Genomic DNA, 6,000 nt, shown 5'->3' on the forward strand with positions numbered 1-6,000 from the left:
ATCTCTCTTCAGTTTCTGCTTTTGCTTTTCTTTTGTCCTGCTGCAAAATTCTCCAAAAATTCAGGGTTTTTAATCTTTATGTATATGAGAGATATGCATTTCTCTTATTCTGTATATTTAAGGTTTATGTACAAACTGGTATTTGTCAAGTCAAGTCGTGTTTATTTACGGTCATAGACCAAAATTTACATACATAATAATACACGTAATATAGTAATAATATATACATAATATAATCAGGAACATGGACTCATCCTAATCAGCAATTTCCCATTAGCATAATCTGATTTACCATCTGTTGTCTAGCCTTCTTAGCTGCCTCACAGAACTTAGCAACTTTAAATGTTACTTCCTCCTTCTGATCTGAGAGCAGATAGTTGACATAAAATGCATCTGTATGCCCTGGGAAATCAGTCAGTAAGGAGGAAATATAACAAGTTCGTAAGTCCCTATAAAAAAGACAGCAGAGTAAGATATGAAAGATAGACTCCTGTTCTCCAGAGCCACAAGGACATAGTCTCTGTTCTTTTGGGATCCCTCTAAATTTACCTTCTAATTCAGCTGAAGGTAGCACATTAAATCTGGCCAATGTAAACATCCTGCGATATTTAGTGATAGTAATCTTACCCAGGTAATTCGCAGGTTTAGTATTATACATTTGTAAACCTAGGAAAACTTCTTTAGAGTTTAAAGATCGATCAGTCTGCATTTCCATATCATAGATCCGCTGCTTTAATATCAGTCTCACATGACAAAAACCCATTTCTAATAGACCATCCAGGCTAAAGCCATATAAACTTATTTGGCGAGATATTGACTGCTTCCAGCTAGAATTAAATTTATCAGTAAAAATTAAGTGAGCAAGGCCTGTAGAAAAGAAAGACAATCTCAACCAGAAGCTGAGAATGGAAAACCACATCCGGGCTTCCATCTTAGGCATGCCAGTTTCCATCCTCAATATTACATTGGGAACACATCTAGGGATCTGTAGAATAGATCTCAGAAACTTTGTCTGAACTATCTCTAGTGGAGTGCAGTTAGTATACGGGCCCAACTGCGACCCATAAAGCAACTGAGAGCAGGCTTTAGCTGTAAATAACTTAAGGGCAGCTGGTACAAATTGAGCCCCATCTTGGTGGAAATATGATTGGCTGGCCAATGCCGATTTACGTGCATTTGGGGTAACATATTGCAGATGTGCTTGACGTTTCGTAGAGGCCTGGAAAACAACCCCTAGATATTTAAAGGTCTTAACCTGTTCTAGTTTATGTCCAGCCAAAGACAATTTCAAGGTCTTTGGGTGTTTAGCAAAGGCCATAATTTTGGTCTTGCTATAATTGATTTCCAGAGCATATTCATGGCAAAAATTAGCCAGAGAGCAAAGCGCTCTACGGAGGCCGACAGGAGGCCGAGATAAAATTACTGCATCATCTGCATAAAGCAAAATATTAACCTGTCTACTGGCCAATTTAGGTGGATGGAAAGATGGATTAGTAATAATATCCACAATGGGATTAATATAATAATTGAAAAGAGCTGGGGCAAGTATACAGCCTTGCCTCACTCCTCGAAAGGTAGGAATTTCTTTAGTGAGGATTCCAGCTGAGCTACATCGAACCTTCAGACGTGAGTTCTTGTGGAGTTTATATATTAAAAGTAGCAGACGTCGATCAATAGAGGAGTTAAACAGTCTTTCCCATAATTTATCTCTGGATATGGAGTCGAATGCTGATTTAAAATCCACAAAGGCAGCAAAAAGAGTGGAACGGGGTAGATTAGAATATTTCTCCGCTAGATGTTGTAAGACTAAAGCATGCTCAATAGTAGAATGATTGGCCCTAAAGCCTGCCTGCTCATCAGCCAGCACCTGCTCTTTGTCCATCCAGTCCTGGAATTTATTAAGTAGGTGAAATTCATACATTTTGCCAATAACATTAAGAAGGCTGATAGGGCGATAATTAGATGGCAAATGTCTTTGGCCTCTCTTATATATAGGAATTACAATTGCCAATCCCCATTCACTAGGGGGCGAGGTCGTCTGATCAATTGCTGTAAACAGAGAGGCTAATACCGGCAGCCACCAATCCATATTATTCTTGATGGCCTCTACCGGCAAATTATCTGAGCCAGGGGCCTTACCAGTTTTAAACTGATTCACTATTGAAGCAATCTCTGTACATATTACTGGGGTCCACTCAGGTAATAAGTTAGGGTCCAGTTCCTGTTCTATTTGTAAAAATGTTGTAGTTGCTCCCTCTCTAGCATATAGAGCACGGAAATATTCAGTCCATTCTCCAACAGGTATATAAAAAGATGGCGGGGAAGGTCTGAATTTAGAAGAGAATGATACCAAAGACCAAAACAAAGACACGTTTTTAGCCTGTGCGGCACAGATAAGACGCTGCCAATCTAGCCTTTTGGCCTCCCTTTTTTTTTTTTTGCAAGTAAAATTTATAAAATCTTTTTTTAACAAACAGATCTTGAGAAGTGACCTGATTAGAGTTAGATCGATAAAGATTATAAGAGTTAATAAGATCCGTTTTTGCTGCACGGCATTCGTAATCAAACCACGGCTGGGAAAATCCAGCACGGGGCTTAGTGTTTTTAGAATTGTTAGCAGTTAAAATTGAGTAAAAAGAGCATACTAGATTATTATAATTTTCCATTAAAATATGACTATCTGTAGCATCTGTCATCTTAGCACGGTATTGCATGCAAGCCTCAGTCTTTAAGTGGTTAGTAACACGTTCATTTAACTGAGAGGTCCATTTAAGTCGTCTGGGCTGGATTGCATTAAATAACCCTAAATCACCAGGAGGTTCCATAATATCTTGATCAATAGTTTTCAAATGGAGTGTAACCGGAAGATGGTCACTCAAACTGGTATTTTGTGACTGGCTCTTCCTTCTCAACTCATTGTTCTGTGACTTACTCCAGGTCCACAAGCCATTGTTTTTTGCTGGTAGCTCCTAAGACTCTGGCCAGGGTGGGGGGGAGTAAGTAGCTCCCTGAAGCCTTCAGTCTGTCCACCCCTAACAAAATCCTTTGCCTGCCTTGCCTCATCCAGCTTTGACTTGCTTCTCTGCTTTTCACCCACTTCTTCATGGCTTCCATTGGTTCCTGATGTTGGTGCTGGTACCAGGGGTGTGGCTGGCACCAGGGGGTATGGCTAATGGCATCTGGGTGGCACCTGGTATGGCACCCCTGCTGGAGCCAATGCTGACTGAGTGGTTTGCAACTAGATTGGCTAGCCGATCCAGAACACAGAATGGAGCAAAATGCCCAGCTGATTCCCTCCCCCTTCTGACCTTTGAACCAACATCATATAGGTAGCCAAGACTGGAAGAGTTAGACTGATAAGGTGGTTTTCCTTGGCAAGAGAGGGAGACTGCAGTAAACATGTGGGTCACATAACCTGTATAATTTTGGCAATTTCCCTCCAAAGAGAAGGTTGGCTGAGGTTAAACAGGTCTTCTGAGACACTCAGAGGTGAGGAGTAGGCCAATTGGCAATCATCGCTACAGTTCCATGACTTAATTTCAACAATGAAATCCTGCATAAGTCAGGTGACCTATCAATGGCTCATGAGGGCTTGAATTAAAAGACTCTCTAAATCCTTTATGCTGCCAGAAGGAGATAATTTTACAAATGTGGTTTCTTGGCAGGGAATCTGAATCACTAATATGCCAGATAAAAACACTTTAATATCCTTTATTGTTTCCATTTCTGTTAATTGTGTTGCTTTTAATACTTGTTTTATGCCATCCATAGCAAATCCAGTTTTTAAGTGATGGAAATTTCAGTTTGCAACTGAAGAGGCGAAAAAACCCCACCAACTCATGAAATATCTCTTTCCTCCAGAATTCAACAAATTAATGCTTTATCTCTTTCCCTCACAAAACCCCTATATAGTGTATATATTGGAAGAGTACACCCCCTGTAATCCCTAACAAATTATTTTCCTGTAAAACCCCCTTCTTTGCCAGATGCACTGTAATCTCCTTTTAACTCTATTGCTTCAAATCCCACTTTGGTATTAGATACCACAACACAGCTGCCATTAGGACAACCCCTTTCATTTCCCCATTGAAGAAGCCTGCTTTGTTCGAATGTGTATGGAAGACACTTTGGGTAAGACAAAGTGTTCTGTCAAGTCGAAAACTTTGGGAGTGCCCTCTAAATATCAGTTCCAAAGAACTCCTCACCAGAGGAGCTGTGAAGGGTTTAAAATAAACACCATTTAATCTTGCATTTTATGTTCAAGAAATAGTTCTGGGAAGCTCCCAAAAACTGTTTCTCCTTTCCGTTAATTAGATTGAAACTGTGATGTGACATATGGTACTGCTGGTTTCCTTTCCTTATTATGAACCACAAGGGAAAAAATTGCAGATTGGAGGCTTGTGCTCTGTTTTGGTCCAATGCCAGGAGCTTGCTGTCATTCATAAATTGCCGAAGCCAAATACCTCACTTTGATACTTCAGCAGAACATTCCCCAAGATTGAATTAATGTCCAATACACAATTGTCTATTTTGTATTGCTATTTATTAAAACAGATAGTCAATTGTTTCACAACAGGAAAATGGCCACTGAGAATGCTTCTTAAGGCCTGATTTATGACCCAGTTTACTTGAGTTCTCTGTATGAATATTTAAAAGATTTACACAAGGGCAGCTGCTAAAATAAAATGTGCATTTGTCATAAAACATAGCCACAAGCTTCATATGTGGTTGGGATCCTAATGGAGAGGGATCTTGCAGCAAAAGGACTGATTAAGTGATTGAAGACATTTATATCCCATAACAATGGTGTCCAAGATAGCTTACAACCTTGCTTCAGTGGCTGAAGACTAGCTTCTGGACCCAATTCAGGGTGCTGGGCTTTAGAAGTGTTTGTAGTCCAGAATCTGCAGTTGGTCCAGAATGCGGCAGCCAGGTTGGTCTCTGGGTCATCTCAGAGAGACCATATCACTCCTGTCTTAAAAGATCTACACTAGTTGCCAATCTGTTTCCAGGCAAAATACAAGGTCTTAGCTAAACAGTGTGGGCCCCCTGGGTATTGAAGAGAACGTCTTCTTTGCTATGAACCACATCGCCCGTTGAGATCATCAGGAGAGGTTTGTCTGCAGTTGCCCCTGGTTTGTCTGGTGGCTACTCGGGGATGGGCCTTCTCCATTGCTGCCACGAGACTGGAATGCGCTCCCTGCTGAAATAAGAGCCTCCCCATCTCTTACAACTTTTTAAAAGCCAGTCAAGAGACATTTGTTCACCCAGGTTTTTAATTAGATACTATTTTAATAGTTTGATGATTTTTAATAGTTTTAACATTTTAAGTTTTAAATTGTTGCAATGTTTTAACCTTTTTACTTCTTGTTTTTTATTGTTTTGTTGTAAACCTCCCAGAGACTTGCATTTGGGGCGGTATACAAATATGTTAAATAAAATAAACAAACACATAAATAATAAAAGTCCTTCAGAGCCTGGGATCCAAATGGCTAAGGGACAGCTTGCACATTTTATAATCCATACAAAGAATAAAACCAGTCTACAAACTATAAGAACAAATAAGATCCAGAAGCCAAAATAAAACCACTAAGGACTTAAATGAATGGCACAGTTTTCTCTGAAGGGTATTAAAAATGGCACCAGGTGAATATGTTTGGGTATGGCATTCCACAGATGGGGTGCCACAACAGAAGAGATCCCATTTCTGGTAGCCATACCGTTACTTTTGAAGATGGGGTCTTGGGTCCAACCCCTGGCAACTCCAGGTAGGCCAGTTAAAATCACATGCCTGAAACCTTGGAGAAGCCACTGCCAGTCAATGTAAACAAAACTGTGCAAGATGGACCAGTGGTCTGACTTGGTTTAAAGCAGCTTACTATAGTCCTATGTTCCTGGAGCAGGACTTCCACAGGTAATCCCTACAAACAGGCTTTTTATAAGGAAGAAGATCCTTCAGATATCCTGATTTCAGACTATTTAGGGCTTTCCAAAGCAAAA

This window comes from Hemicordylus capensis, chromosome 5 (genome assembly GCF_027244095.1).
Source record: "Hemicordylus capensis ecotype Gifberg chromosome 5, rHemCap1.1.pri, whole genome shotgun sequence".
Classification (NCBI taxonomy): Eukaryota; Metazoa; Chordata; class Lepidosauria; order Squamata; family Cordylidae; genus Hemicordylus; species Hemicordylus capensis.